Raw genomic sequence first — 16,691 nt, 5'->3', positions numbered from 1 at the left:
TTGAGATGACCATATGGTTTTTCTCCTTCAATTTGTTAATATGGTGCATCACATTGATTGATTTGCATATATTGAAGAATCCTTGCATTCCTGGAATAAACCCCACTTGATCATGCTGTACGATCCTTTTAATGTGCTGTTGGATTCTATTTGCTAGTATTTTGTTGAGGGCTTTTGCATCTGTGTTCATCAGTGATATTGGCCTGTAGTTTTCCTTCTTTGTGACATCCTTGTCTGGTTTTGGTATCAGGGTGATGGTGGCCTCGTAGAATGAGTTTGGGAATGTTCCTCCCTCTGCTATATTTTGGAAGAGTTTGAGAAGGATAGGTGTTATCTCTTCTCTAAATGTTTGATAGAATTCACCTGTGAAGCCATCTGGTCCTGGGCTTTTGTTTGTTGGAAGATTTTAAATCACAGTTTCAATTTCAGTGCTTGTGATTGGTCTGTGCATATTTTCTATTTCTTCCTGATTCAGTCTTGGCATTTCTAAGAATTGGTCCATTTTTTCCAGGTTGTCCATTTTATTGGCATAGAGTTGCTTGTAGTAATCTCTCATGATCTGTTGTATTTCTGCAGTGTCAGTTGTTACTTCTCCTTTTTCATTTCTAATTCTATTGATTTGAGTCTTCTCCCTTTTTTTCTTGATGAGTCTGGCTAATGGTTTCTCAATTTTGTTTATCTTCTCAAAGAACCAGCTTTTAGTTTTATTGATCTTTGCTATCGTTCCCTTCATTTCTTTTTCATTTATTTCTGATCTGATCTTTATGATTTCTTTCCTTCTGCTCACCTTGGGGTTTTTAAATTCTTCTTTCTCTAATTGCTTTAGGTTCAAGGTTAGGTTGTTTATTCGAGATGTTTCCTGTTTCTTAAGGTAGGATTGTATTGCTATAAACTTCCCTCTTAGAACTGCTTTTGCTGCATCCCATAGGTTTTGGGTCATTGTGTCTCCATTGTCATTTGTTTCTAGGTATTTTTTGATTTCCTCTTTGATTTCTTCAGTGATCACTTTGTTATTAGGTAGTGTATTGTTTAGCCTCCATGTGTTTGTATGTTTTACAGATCTTTTCCTGTAATTGATATCTAGTCTCATAGCATTGTGGTTGGAAAAGATACTTGATATGGTTTCAGTTTTCTTAAATTTACCAAGGCTTGATTTGTGACCCAAGATATGATCTATCCTGGAGAATGTTCCATGAGCACTTGAGAAAAGTGTGTATTCTGTTGTTTTTGGATGGAGTGTCCTGTAAATATCAATTAAGTCCATCTTGTTTAATGTATGATTTAAAGCTTGGGTTTCCTTATTTATTTTCATTTTGCATGATCTGTCCGTTGGTGAAAGTGGAGTGTTAAAGTCCCCTGCTATGAATGTGTTACTGTCGATTTCCCCTTTTATGGCTGTTAGTATTTGCCTTATGTATTGAGGTGCTCCTATGTTGCGTGCATAAATATTTACAATCGTTATATCTTCTTCTTGGATGGATCCCTTGATCATTATGTAGTGTCCTCCTTTGTGTCTTCTAACAGTCTTTATTTTAAAGTCTATTTTGTCTGATATGAGAATTGCTACTCCAGCTTCCTTTTGGTTTCCATTTGCATGGAATATCTTTTTCCATTCCCTCAATTTCAGTCTGTATGTGTACCTAGGTCTGAAGTGGGTCTCTTGTAGACAACATATATATGGGTCTTGTTTTTGTATCCATTCAGCCAGTCTGTGTTTTTGGTGGGAGCATTTAGTCCATTTACATTTAAGGTAATTATCGATATGTATGTTCCTATTCCCATTTTCTTAATGGTTTGGGGTTTGTTATTGTAGGTCTTTTCCTTCTCTTGTGTTTCTTGCCTAGAGAAGATCCTTTAGCATTTGTTGTAAAGCTGGTTTGGTGGTGCTGAACTCTCTCAGCTTTTGCTTGTCTGTAAAGGTTTTAATTTCTCCATGAAATCTGAATGCGATCCTTGCTGGGTAGAGTAATCTTGGTTGTAGGTTTTTCTCCTTCATCACTTTATGTCCTGCCAGTCCCTTCTGGCTTGCAGAGTTTCTGCTGAAAGATCAGCTGTTAACCTTATAGGGATTCCCTTGTGTATTATTTGTTGTTTTTCCCTTGCTGCTTTTAATATGTTTTCTTTGTATTTAATTTTTTTTTTTCTTCGGTACATGGGCCTCTCACTGTTGTGGTCTCTCCCGTTTCGGAGCACAGCCTCCGGACGCGCAGGCTCAGCAGCCATGGCTCACGGGCCCAGCCGCTCCACGGCACGTGGGATCTTCCCAGACTGGGGCACGAACCTGTGTCCCCTGCATCGGCAGGCGGACTCTCAACCACTGCACCACCAGGGAAACCCTTTGTATTTAATTTTTGACAGTTTGATTACTATGTGTCTTGGCCTGTTTCTCCTTGAATTTATCCTGTATGGGTCTCTCTGTGCTTCCTGGACTTGATTAAGTATTTCCTTTCCCATATTAGGGACATTTTCAACTATAATCTCTTTAAATATTTTCTCAGTCCCTTTCTTTTTCTCTTCTTCTGCAACCCCTGTAATTCGAATATTGGTGGGTTAAATGTTGTCCCAGAGTTCTCTGAGACTGTCCTCAGTTCTTTTCATTCTTTTTTCTTTATTCTGCTCTGCAGTAGTTATTTCCACTAATTTATCTTTCAGGTCACTTATCTGTTCTTCTGCCTCAGTTATTCTGCTATTGAACCCTTCTAGAGTATTTTTAATTTCATTTATTGTGTTGTTCATTGTTGCCTGTTTCATCTTTAGTTCTTCTAGGTCCTTGTTAAATGTTTCTTGCATTTTGTCTATTCTATTTCCAAGATTTTGGATCATCTTTACTATCATTATCCTGAATTCTTTTTCAGGTAGACTGCCTATTTCCTCTTCATTTGTTAGGTCTGGTGGGTTTTTATCTTGCTCCTTCATCTGCTGTGTGTTTTTCTGTCTTCTCATTTTCCTTATCTTACTGTGTTTGGGGTCTCCTTTTTGCAGGCTGCAGGTTCGTAGTTCCCGTTGTTTTTGGTGTCTGTCCCCAGTGGCTAAAGTTGGTTCAGTGGGTTGTGTAGGCTTCCTGGTGGAGGGGTCTAGTACCTGTGTTCTGGTGGATGAGGCTGGATCTTGTCTCTCTGGTGGGCAGGTCCACGTCTGGTGGTGTGTTTTGGGGTGTCTGTGGACTTATTATGATTTTAGGCAGCCTCTCTGCTAATGGGTGGGCTTGTGTTCCTGTCTTGCTAGTCGTTTGGCATAGTGTGTCCAGCACTGTAGCTTGCTGGCCGTCGAGTGAAGCTGGGTGTTGGTGTTGAGATGGAGATCTCTGGGAGATTTTCGCCGTTTGATATTATGTGGAGCTGGGAGGTCTCTTGTGGACCAGTGTCCTGAAGTTGGCTCTCCACCTCAGAGGCACAGCACTGACTCCTGGCTGCAGCACCAAGAGCCTTTCATCCACACGGCTCAGAATAAAAGGGAGAAAAAGTGGAAAGAAAGAAAGGAAGAAAGGAAGGAAGGAAGGAAGAGAATAAAATAAAATAAAGTTATTAAAATAAAAAATAATTGTTAAGAGAAAAATTTCTTTAAAAAGTAAAAAAAAAAAAAAAAACCCCCCAAAACGGATGGATATAACCCTAGGATAAATGGTGAAAGGAAAGCTATTCAGACAAAATCTCACACAGAAGCATACACATACACAGTCACAAAAAGAGGAAAAGGGGAAGAAATAATAAATCTTGCTCTCAAAGTCCACCTCATTCGTTGTCTATTCAGGTATTCCACAGATGCAGGGTACATCAAGTTGATTGTGGAGATTTAATCCGCTGCTCCTGAGGCTGCTGGGAGAGATTTCCCTTTCTCTGTTCGCACAGCTTCCGGGAGTCTGTTTTGGATTTGGCCCTGCCTCTGCGTGTAGGTTGCTGGAGGGCGTCTGTTCTTCACTGAGACAGGACGAGGTTAAAGCAGCCACTGATTCGGGGGCTCGGGCTGAATCAGGCCGGGGGAAGGGAGGGGCACGGAGTGCGGGGCGAGCCTGCGGCGGCAGAGGCCGGCATGACGTTGCACCAGCCTGTGGCGCGCCGTTCGTTCTCTTGGGGAAGTTGTCCCTGGATCCCTGGACCTTGGCAGTTGCGGGCTGCACAGCCTCCCGGGAGGGGCGGCGTGGATAGTGACCTGTGCTTGCACACAGGGTTCTTGGTGGCGGCAGCAGCAGCTTTAGCGTCTCTTGCCCGTTTCTGGGGTCTGCGCTGTTAGCCGCAGCTCGCGCCCTCTCTGTAGCTCCTTTTAAGCAGCGCTCTTAATCCCCTCCCTCGCGCACCTGGAAGCAAAGAGGGAAGAAAAAGTCTCTTGCCTCTTCGGCAGGTCCAGACTTTTCCCTGTACTCCCTCCCGGCTAGCTGTGGTGCGCTAACCCCCTGCAGGCTGTGTTCACGCCGCCAACCCCAGTCCTCTCCCTGCGCTCCCGAGCCTCAGCTCCCAGCCCCGCCCGCCCCGGCAGGTGAGCAGACAAGCCTCTCGGCCTGGTGAGTGCCGGTCGGCACTGATCCTCTGATCGGGAATCTCTCCGCTTTGCCCTCCGCACCCCTGTTGCTGTGCGCTCCGCCGTGGCTCTGAATCTTTCCGCCTCCGCCACCCGCAGTCTCCACCCGTGAAGGGGCTTCCTAGTGTGTGGAAACCTTTCCTCCTTCACAGCTCCATCCCACTGGTGCAGGTCCCGTCCCTATTCTTTTGTCTCTGTTTTTTCTTTTTTCTTTTGCCCGACCCAGGTACGTGGGGAGTTTCTTGCCTTTTGGGAGGTCTGAGGTCTTCTGCCAGCGTTCAGTAGGTGTTCTGTAGGAGTTGTTTCACATGTAGTTTTATTTCTGATGTATCTGTGGGGCGGAAGGTGATCTCCGCGTCTTACTCTTCTGCCATCTTCCTCCTCTCCTGGTTTGTTTTCTTATTGTTGAATTTTAAGAGTTATTTTTTTCGTGTATTTTAGGTAACAGTCCTTTATCAGATATGTCTTTATCAGATATGTCAATTATTTCTTTCATGAATTATGCCTTTGGTTTTATATAGATTGATTTTCAAATATTAAACTAATCCCTGGGATAAACTCCATTTGGTCATGACTTACTATCTTTTTGAGATATGGCTCTATTTAGTTCCTTAATATTTTAACTGTTTTCATATCTATATTCGTGGGGAATGTTGACCTACAATTTTCTTTTTTTATCATGTCTGTGTCAAATATTGACATCAGGGTTATGCTGGACTTATAAAATGAATTGGGGAGTGTTTACTCTTTTTCAGAAAAAATTGTGAATATTTATTTTTATTTATTTATTTCTTTAAATGCTTGATAAACTTTAGCAGTGATGCCATCTGGACTTGAGTTTTTCCTTGTGGGGCATTGAATCCTACTAATTTAACTTCTTGGTGGTTATAGAGCTATTAAGGTTTTCTATTTCATCTTTTGTCAGCTTCAGTAAGTTTTGTGTTTCATGGAATTTGTGTATTTCATTTAAGTTTTCAAATGTGTAAGGGTTTTCATAATATCTCTGTGGGGTTTTTTTTTTTTTTTGCTGTACACGGGCCTGTCACTGTTGTGGCCTCTCCCGTTGCGGAGCACAGGCTCCGGATGCACAGGCTCAGTGGCCATGGCTCACGGGCCGAGCCGCTCCGTGGCATGTGGGATCCTCCCGAACCGGGGCACAAACCCGTGTCCCCTGCATCGGCAGGCGGACTCTCAACCACTGCGTCACCAGGGAAGCCCTCTTTTATTTTTTTTATGTCTGTGGAATACAAGGCGATATTCTCTTTCATTGTGGATGTTTATAATTTATGTGTTATTTCTCTTGATCAGTCACGTAGAGGTTTTTCAGTGTTGTTAATTATTGAACAAAGCTACTTTGGCTTTGTGAATTGTCTATATTTTTGTCTTCTTTTTACTTAAAATTTTTTTTAAAAAGTTAAGCAGTTTTAAAATGTTTGTTATTTCCTTCCTTCTATCAATACTTCCTCAGGTTTAATTTATTCATGTTCTTCTAGCTTCTCAAGGTAGAAACTTAGATCTTTGAGACAACTGGGTAGCCAATTGGAAAAGTCCATTTGTGGATCCAATTAAAATTCATACCATATATTAGGAGAAAGTACAAATGTATCAGATGTTCAAGTATAAAAAATAAAATAGGGACTTCCCTGGTGGTCCAGTGAGTAAGACTGCGTGCTCCAAATGCAGGGGGCCCGGGTTCGATCCCTGGTTGGGGAACTAGATCCTGCATGCTGCAACTAAGATCCTGTGTGCCGCGTCTAAGACCCGGTGCAGCCAAAATAAATAAATAAATATTAAAAACAAACGCAACACAAGTACCCATCAGTGAATTGACTAAGTTATGGTCTATCTAATGCTGTGTAGCTGCCATAAAAAAAAAGTTCAGTGTACTTCTGTGGAGAAATCTCCAGGATACATTGTAAAGTGAAAAAATCAGATGCAGGGGAATATATTGGGTTGGTCAAAAAGTTTGTTGGGGTTTTTCTCTAACATCCCCAGTGAACTTTTTGGCCAACCTGATATATAGTACACTATATTTTGTTAAAAAGAGGTAGAAATATTATGATTGTTACTTGTATTTTCATAAAGTGACATTTTAAAGGGACAAGAGGGAATGGGGTACATGCAGAGTGTGAGTGGCACTTCTAAGTGGAAGCCTTTTTATTTTGTTTTGACTTCTGAAACATGTAAGTGTATCATCTATTTTAAAAATCATTAAAAAATTCTTCCAGGTTGGGATGTACTAATTTGCATGTTCTGTGAATCATTTAAGGAAGAAGCAATTCTAAATGTAAACTTTCTCAGATAACAGAAAAAGAGGGACCACTGCCCAACTCATTTTATGAGGCTAGAATAATCTTGTTTCTAAAATCTAACTGTATGTTGAGTGAAGGAGGCAACATAAGGAAAAAATGCATATGATTTGATTTTATCACAAAAGTCAGGGTAATGGTTATCTCTAGCGGGAAGGTGGAAGTTGTGGTCAGGTGGGGCACATGGGGGGTTTCAGCATTGCTCCAATGTTCTATTTCTTCATCTCAGTTTCAGTTCTATTTTGTTCAGTTTATAATTGTGTTTAACTCTACCTTTGTTTTATTTTCTTTATCTGTGTTCTAATCAATTACAAGTGTTATAAATTAATGAAAGAAGCTATAGTAATCGTGGAATACATGTTCATCTAACAAATTAGCTTTAAAATATATAAAGTAACAACTGATAGAATTTGCATAGGGGAATACAAGAACTTTCAACAGTTGAAGATAGAGCTTTTAACTCTCCTCCGAAATTGGCAAGTTAAGCAGATGAAAAAAATTGAGACTTAGAAGAGTTTATTTTTTGAAGGTGGAACTTTTTAATGGCATAACTATTCCATTCTGTGTTAAAACATTTGGTAGAGCAGTGATTTTAAAAATTGATAAAAACTGGTTTCTCCCAAACTAGTTTCACCAAGGGAATTAGAGGTCAGTTAAATCTGTACCTAGTGGGGACCACCTAGTTTTGTTTTAAGCTATTTCTGTTGGGATTTATACTTTGCAACTGGCACAACAGTTCTAGCCAGTGTTAGAATTGTTCATACTATGATCAGCCCAGGTTCATTCCAAATAAAGCTTCTGGTAAAAAAAAAAAAAAAAAAAATCATGCTACACAAAAGAACAGAGAGGGTATGCAACACTGGAAATTCAACAGATTTAGGGACCAAAGGAAAAAGTGGCTTTCTTCATTTAAAGGGCTGTCTACCATTTCTCCTCTTAACTTACTCCAAACCTCAAAAATAACTACTTGGGAAGAGGTAGTGAATATATGTGGAAATTTAAATCCTTGTTAGGAATTCAGTTTTTCCTTTAAACCCTTCACGTTCTCATTCAGTTTTGCTCCTTGGAGATATTGGTTGGGGAAGGTTTGGAGGTTGGTTGTAGCAGGCTTTGGAGCAGCAGACACTTTGTAGAACTAGTCTCTGTGAAAGTCCTTATTAGGAAATTTAAAGGGCGCTCTGCCTTGTCAGCAGTAAGGATCAGTCCACTGATGAGGCTGAGATGTAGCCAGGGTTTGGAGTTATTTTCTGTGTAAGAGAGCTCTTTTTAACCCAGAAAGGATCAATTCAAATCGTATACACAGGTTTGGCCTAGTCTAGTCTTGTCATAGCCACCGTCTAAACTCTTCAGTCCTATCTGAACTGAAAAAATAAAAGGAATTTCCACCCTCATATCCACCTTAACCCAACCTGCCATATTAAAAGCAAAAACAAAAACAGTTTGTGCAGGGCAGGCTGGATAGGCCGCAGTAGGCTTAACTTTTTTTCTGGTATTGATCAGTACATGAGAATCTGTCCACTATCTCTGATTTGATTCCACTGTAGTCCTTTCCTTAGAGAATTTGAAGAAGAAATTGTCACTCTGCTCAGTTTTCTAGAGTTGACAGCCAGCCATTAGGGGGTGGCATTCTGTACTCTCCAGTCCAGGATGCAGATGGTGTGGCCTCCCTTCATTTCATTTGTGACATGCAGGAAGTTGGCATACACAGGGAAGGTTCCTCTACTGGGCCATTCTTGTAAATATCAGCTGTGATCTTAAGGGACATAGTAGAAACTGCAGCTGTAGTGCTCGTTATCTTTGTAGGAAGGAGTATAGCCAGGCTCACAGATCTTGCTGCACTTGGGAGTGTCTCTTCACCTCCATCACCTGGTAGCTGAGAGCCATTGAAATGGTGCTCACATTGTGGGATAGAATAGGACCTACAGCCTACATGGGCATCATAGAGGCCACCAGAGACCTTTCTTGGTCCAGAAATTCCAGGCTCCAGAGGGAAAGCCCCTATGCAGCCATCCCCATACTTCGCAGTAGATGAGCACGTTTTCAGCAGGCATCTCTGTGGGGGCATTCCTACTGGTGTCAATACAGATCTGATCAGAAATGGTTTTTATGGCCCCAGATGCCCAGGAAGAAACACAGGACTGTTGGTAATGTCTTTTTTAATGTTTAGACAGTTTAGCCACCATTCCTCGGTCGCAAAATGTTTTTGGCATATCCATTTTCTTAGCAAACTGTACTCTCTGAGGCAGCTTGGATCTATCCAGGAAATGCTTAAAAAGCCCATTCAGTTCATATCACCATTATGGAGGCTGAACAGTTCATCTGCAGGGGTGCAAAATAGGGTCTGCTTGGGATACTAGGCAGCACCATCAGGCAGAAAATGATGGCTAGGGCCCACCACACTTTGGCATCTGGATCCTGGATTTACTGAAGTGGTGGAGACCCTAAGCCTGCAATTGCCATGTCTAATCTCAGTATCTGGTGTCTGGAACCTGAGTCCACCATGTTGCCACTTGGACAAGATATAAAATATTTTAATGACATGATTGTCATGCTGAACCTAATAGATATATATAGAATTCTCCATCCAGCAGAGAATTACACATTTTTTTCTAGCACACACAGATCCTTCTTAAAATTTACATGTTCTAGGCCACAAAGGGTGCTTCAGTAACTTCCAAAAAATCATCATTATGCAGACCATAATCTCTGACCTGAATAAAATACAATAAGTATCAGTCAGATAGCTAAAAATGACCCAAATGTTTGCACACTTACAAGCATAGATCGTAAGAGGAATTATAAAATAATTAGATATTAATGGAAATGCTGCACTTCAAAGTTTGTGAGATACTTAAAGTGAGATTTATAACTTATAATATATTTACCAGGAAGTAAGAAACTTTGGTAATTGGTATGGACTGAACTGTGTCTCCTTCCCCACGCCCTCAAAAAAAATGGATATACTGAAGTCCTATCCTCCAGTACTTCAAACTGTGACAGTAATTTGGAAATAGTGTCTTTACGGAGTTAAATGAAAATGAGGTCAGTAGGGTGGGCCCTAATCTAATATAATTGGTGTTTTATAAGAAGGGAAATTTGGACATAGGCATGGACAGAGGGAAGGTGATGTAAAGACATAGGGGAGAAGTTGTCCATCTCCAGCCAGAGAGAGAGGCCTGGAACAGAACCTTCCTTCACGACTCTCAGAAGGAACCAACCCTGCTGATACCTTGATCTTGGACTTATAGTCTACAGAACTGTGAGAACCAATAAATTTCTGTTGTTTGAGCCACCCAGTCGGTGATACTTCAGTCAGCAGCCCTAGCAAACTAATACAGTAACTAATGAGACAAATATTAATTCAGAAGTTGGAAAAAGAGCTATAGAGTAAACAAAAAGGAAGGAAATAATAAGGCCAGAAATCTCTTAGAGAGTAGATATTATCAAAACCCAAAATGAGTTCTTTAAAAAAGTTAGTATATTTAAAAATAGTTGGGTACATGATTTGTTCAGTTTCAGAAAAAGCATAAATTTAATATACATCTGTTAAGAAATAATAAAAGAGAATGTCTTTAATTTGATGAAGGATATGTGCCCAGAAACCTAAAGCAAACATTAATGGAAAAACTTTACATGCATTCCATTTAAGATCAGGAATAAGGTAAAGATGGTTAACAGTGTTTTTTATGTTACTGGAGTTCCTGGCCAGTGCATTAAGAAAATAAATAGAAATGAGTTAATGGGATTGGAAGAGACGAGATAAATCCGTAAATGTTTAGAGATAACCTATATAAAAATCTGTAGGGGAAATAGACAAACTATATGTATTAATAAGATAATTTAGTATTTCTTAAATAAAAGATTGTTTTCTGAAAATCAGAATTCCTTTGTACTCAAAATAATTAGCTAGAAGAGATGATATAAGATACCATTCACAATAATAAAAGAAAATCAAGTTTCTAGAATTTAATCTGACAAGTAATGCACAAGATCTACATGGAGAAGATTCTAAAACTCTTATTAAAATGTATGATAAGAAGACCTGAAAAACAGATATACCATGTTCAAATATGGAAAAAAATATTTCTGAAGATGTCAATTCTCCCTAAATTAATCTATAAGTTTTGTGGAATGCCAGTAAAAATTCAGTGGAATATTTTGAGAAATTTGACATACTAAACAATTTGCATAAAACCTCTGATTCTAACGCACTTGTTTATATCATACCAAATCTTCTGCTGAAAACAACTAGAAAACCTTGATTAAAATATAAATTCATCTATTTGAAGGCATAAGAGCTATGAAATCATTAAGGACTCAAGGGGCTAAGAGTCACAGAAATAGGCTTTTTGAGAGGTGAACCCCCAACATTCAGCTTTACCTTTCTCTTGGAGGCAGTTGTCTAGAGGCAGAGAAGTTAAAGAGAACTTTCAGAAATCTCACAGGTAAGGGAAACTAAAATTGGAGTTCAGTTCTCAATAAAAAGGAGGGCTCTGTTAAATATCTCAGGTAGTTAATTGGAACTCCTGAAAGTCTACACCATTTGGTGTAAGGACAAATGGAAATAGGCCAGCCCTCACAAAACTCAACTCAATTCTAATCAAATCAACCCCAGATTGGATTAAGGTAATCAGTGTAGTAGAAATGAAACATACAGTGATTTAAATTAAAACTTGATAGGTTTCACAGCAAACTGAAGAGACGATTGGTGAACTGGAAAATAGGTCAGTAGGAAATATCTAGGTTGAAGCATGGAGAGGAAAAGAAATGGAAGGAAAGTTTAAAAATAAGTTAGGATTCATATTAGATATAGTAAAAAAATTAACATGTATGTATTTATATTTCTAGAAGGAGATAAAAGAGAGAAAATGGGACAAAAATAACATTTGAAGAGAATGATGGCAGAGAATTTTTCAGAGCTAACTAAAAACATAAATCCATACATAGATTCAAGAATTCTGTTGACTCCATGACAGGATAAATACATCTAGGCATATAATACATCCAGCCACATAATTGTAAAACTTCTGAAAACCATAGATAAAGATACAATTTTAATAGTAGGGGAAAGGGACATGTAACTTCCAATAAGCAATGAGAAGACAATTCACCTTTTAACAGAAATGATGGAAGTTGAAGATAATAGAAAATGGCATCTTAAAACTGCTGAAAGAAGGAAACTTGTCATCTATGATTCTATACCCAGCAAATATTTTTTAAAAATGAAGGCAAAAGAATGAAGTTGGATTTTATCTCACACCATATAAAAAATTAACTCAAAACAGATCATAGACTTAAATGTAAGAGCTAAAACTGTGATACTCGTAGAAGGAAACATAGATGTAAACTTTTTTGACCTTGGTTTGGGCAGTAGTTTCTTAAATATATCACAATCACCAAATCACAAGCACCAAAGAAAAAAGATAAATTAAGTTTCATCAAAATTAAAAACTTTTGTGCTTCCAAATAACACTGTCAAGAAATTGAAGAGACATTTCACAGAATGGGAGAAAATATTTGCAAGTTGTATATCTGATAAGGGTCTATTGTCCCGAAATATATAAAGAATATTTATAACTCAACAATAAAAACACAAATAACCTAACTAAAACATTGACAACTGATTTCAATAGAAATTTCTCCAAATAAGATATATAAATAACCAATAAGCACATGAAAAGGTGCTCAACATCATTAGTCTTTAGGGAAATACAAGTCAAAACAACAATGAGATACCACTTCTCACCCACTAAAGTGAATATAATTAAAAGACAGTAATAAGTGTTTGCAAGAATGTAGAAAGATTGGAACTCTTGTGCATTGCTGGTGGAAGTGTAAAGTGGTACAACTGCTTTGACAAACAACCATTCAGTTCAGCAATTCTATTCCTAGATACATGCCCCAAAGAATTGAAAACACATGTAAATACAAAACCTTGTACATGAACTCTCATAGCAGCCTTAGTCATATTAGCGAAGGAAACAGTCCAAATGCCCATCAAGTGATGAATGGATAAACAATTGTGGTATATCCTTATAATGAGATATATATATTTTTTAACATCTTTATTGGGGTATAATTGCTTTACAATGGTCTGTTAGTTTCTGCTTTATAACAAAGTGAATCAGTTATACATATACATATGTTCCCATATCTCTTCCCTCTTGCGTCTCCCTCCCTCCCACCCTCCCTATCCCACCCCTCTAGGTGGTCACAAAGCAACGAGCTGATCTCCCTGTGTTATGTGGCTGCTTCCCACTAGCTATCTGTTTTACGTTTGGTAGTGTATATATGTCCATGCCACTCTCTCACTTTGTCACAGCTTACCCTTCCCCCTCATGTCCTCAAGTCCATTCTCTACGTCTGCCTCCTTATTCCCGTCCTGCCCCTAGTTTCTTCAGAACCATTTTTTTTCTTTAGATTCCATATATATGTGTTAACATATGGTATTTGTTTTTCTCTTTCTGACTTACTTCACTCCGTATGACAGTCTCTAGGTCCATCCACCTCACTACAAATAACTCAATTTCGTTTCTTTTTATGGCTGAGTAATATTCCATTGTATATACGTGCCACATCTTCTTTATCCATTCATCTGTCGATGGACACTTAGGTTGCTTCTGTGTCCTGGCTATTGTAAATAGAGCTGCAATGAGCATTGTGGTACATGACTCTTCTTGAATTATGGTTTTCTCAGGGTATATGCCAGCTTTGTTTTTTTCAAGATTGTTTTGGGTGTTCTAGATCTTTTGTTCCACACAAATCTTAGAATTATTTGTTCCGGTTCTGTGAAATATGCCATTCTGTGAAATATGCCATGGATAGGGATTGCATTGAATCTGTAGATTGCTTTGGGTAGTATGGACATTTTAACAATACTAATTCTTACAGTCCATGAGCACTGAATAGCTTTTTATTTATTAGTATCTTCTTCAGTTTCTTTCATCAGTGTCTTATAGTTTTTAGTGTACAGGTCTTTCACCTCCTTGGTTAAATTTATTCCTAGGTATTCTTTTGATGCAGTGGTAAATGGGATTTTTTCTTAATTTTTCTTTCTGAGAGTTCTCTATTAGTGTATAGAAATGCCATGGATTTCTGTGTATTGACTTTGTATCCTGCGACTTAGCTTAATTCATTTATTAGTTTTTTGATGGGCGTCTTTAGGGTTTTCTATATATATATTTGCACTTCTGCAAATAGTGCCAGTTTCACTTCTTTCCAATTTTGAGTCCTTTTATTTCTTTTTCTTGTCTGATTGCTGTGGCTAGGATTTCCAATGTTGTGTTGAATAGAAATGGTGAGAGTGGGCATCCTTGTCTTGTTCCTGTTAGAGGAAAAGCTTTCAGCTTTTCACCGTTGAATTGTATGATGTAGGTTTGTCATATGTTGCCTTTATTATGTTGAGGTACATTCCCTCTGTGCATACTTGTTGAGAATTTTTATCATAAATGGATGTTAAATAATATCAAATGCTTTTTCTGCATTTATTGAGATGATTATATGATTTTTATCCTTTATTTTGTTAATGTGGCATGTCACATTGGTTGATTTGCAGATGGTGAACCATCCTTGCATTCCTGGCATAAATCCCACTTGTTCATGGTGTATGATCTTTTAACGTATTGTTGAATTCAGTTTGCTAATATTTTATTGAGAATTTTACTTCTGTGTTAATCATGGATATTGGCCTGTAATTTTTTTTTTCCTTCCTCCCTCCCTCCCTCTCTTTCTTTCTCTCTCTCTCCCTCCCTTCCTCACTCCCTCCCAACCTCCCTCCCTCCTTCCATCCCTTCCTTCCTTCCTTGTCCTTGTCTGGTTCTGTATCAGGGTAATGCTGGCTTCATTAAAAGTGTTTGGAAGCATTCCCTCCTCTTCAGTTTTTTGGAAGAGTTTTAGAAAAATAGGCATTAACTGTTCTTTGAACATTTGGAATAATTCACCAGTCAGTCGATTTAGTTCTGTATATTTGTTTATTGGGAGGTTTTTGATTAATGATTCAGTTTTGTTACTAGTGATCAGTCTAGTCAGATTTTCTTTTTTAAAATTTTCAGTCTTGGTAGATTGTATATTTCTGGAAATTTATCTCTTTCTTCTAGGTTGTCCAGTTTGTTGGTGTATATGTGTTCCTAATGTTCTCTTATGATCCTTTGTATTTCTGTGGTATTAGTTTTAACTTACCTCTTTCATTTCTGATTTTATGTTTTTGAGCCCTCTTTTTTCCTTGGTTAGTCTAGCTAGAGGCTTATTGATTTTTTTTTTTTTTTTATCTTCTCAAAGAACCAGCTCTTGGTTTCATTGAGCTCTTCTATTGGTTTTTTAATCTCAGTTTTATTTATTCATTTTATTATATTTAGTATTTCCTTCCTTCTACTAACTTTGGGCTTTGTTTGTTCTGTTTTTTTTTCCCCTAGTTCCTTTAGGTGTAAAACTAGATTATTTGAGATTTTTTTTTATGTCTTGAGACAGGCCTGTATTGCTATGAACTTCCCTCTTATGACTGCTTTTGCTTCATCCCATAGATTTTGGTACATTTTATTTGTGTTTCCATTTGTCCCTAGGTATTTTTTGATTTCTCCTTGGTTTCTTCAATGACCCATTGGCTGTTCAGTAGCAATTTGTTTAATCTCCATGTTCTTATGGGTTTTTTTTTTTCAGTTTTCGTCTTGTAATTGATGTCTAGTTTCATACCATTGTGGTCAGAAAAGATACTTGATATGATTTCAGTGTTTTTTGAATTTATTGATACTTGTTTTGTGGCTTAACATGTGATCTATGCATGTGAGAGAGAATGTTGCATATACACCTGAGGAGAATGTGTATTCTGCTGCTTTTGGATGGTGTGTTCTCTATATATCTATTAACCCCACCTGATATAATGTGTCATTTAAGACCAGTGTTTCCTCACTGAATTTTCTGTCTAGATGATATGTCCATTGCTGTAAGTGGGGTGTTAAAGTCCCCTACTATTATTGTATTGCTTTCACTTTCTCCCCCTTAGGTCCGTTAGTATTTGCTTTATATATTTTTCATGCTCCTATGTTGGGTGCATATATATCTATAAATGTTATGTCTTCTTGGTGGATTGAACCCTTTATCATTATGTAGTGCCCTTGTCTTTTATAAGTCTTTGTTTTAAAGTCTATTTTGTCTGATATGAATATAGCTACACCACCTCTTTCCATTTCCATTTGCATGGAATATATTTTTCTATCCCTTCACATACAGTCTGTGTGTATTCTTACTTTTGAATTGAGTCTCTCGTAGGCAGCATGTAGATGGGTCTTTTTATCCATTCAGCCACTGTGTACAATTTTTGATTTGTGAATTTAGTCCATTTGCATTTAAATTAATTATTGATTGGTATTTACCTACTGCCATTTTGTTAGTGGTTTTCTGGCTGTTTTTGTAGCTCCTCTCTGTTCTTTCTTCTTCTCTTTCTCTGTTGTTTGCTGGCTTTTTTTCGTGTTATATTTAGATTCTTTTCTCTTTTTCTTTTGTATGTTTACTATAAGTTTGTGTGTGTGTTTGTGTGTGTGTGTGTGTGTGGTTACTGTGAGGTTCACATACAGCATCTTAAGTATACAGTAATCTTTTTTAAGTTGATAGTAACTTTTTCGAAAGTTTTAAATTATTACTCCTCTGTCATCTTTTATATTTTTGATAACACCTTTTCCATGTTTTAATATTATGCTTTCCTTAACTAATTATTGTATTTTTAATTTTACTATTTTGTCTTTTAACCTTCATACTTGCTTTGTAAGTGATTTATCCACTACCTTTACTATATATTTACCTTTTCTCTTTTGTATGTTTTCTTATTATTAATTAGTGTCTTTTATTTTCAGCTTACAGAAGTCACTTTAGCAT

At 37.9% G+C, this 16,691-nt stretch overlaps 1 protein-coding gene and 1 pseudogene across 23 annotated transcripts in view; one reads left to right on the top strand and one right to left on the bottom strand.

Annotated features, from left to right (window-relative positions):
- CDC42BPA (CDC42 binding protein kinase alpha) overlaps positions 1-16,691 on the top strand; it is a 326,652-nt gene that overhangs the window by 74,066 nt on the left and 235,895 nt on the right. The gene's annotated exons all lie outside the window — the stretch shown is intronic.
- Positions 7,256-8,945, bottom strand: LOC115802810 (cathepsin B pseudogene; annotated as a pseudogene).

Source organism: Delphinapterus leucas, chromosome 1, assembly GCF_059928025.1.
Source record: "Delphinapterus leucas isolate spDelLeu-1000000601 "Yukka" chromosome 1, BTC_Dleu_Yukka2, whole genome shotgun sequence".
Classification (NCBI taxonomy): Eukaryota; Metazoa; Chordata; class Mammalia; order Artiodactyla; family Monodontidae; genus Delphinapterus; species Delphinapterus leucas.
The sequence above is the reverse complement of the archived record's forward strand: the minus strand, read 5'-3'. Positions and strand labels throughout refer to the sequence as shown.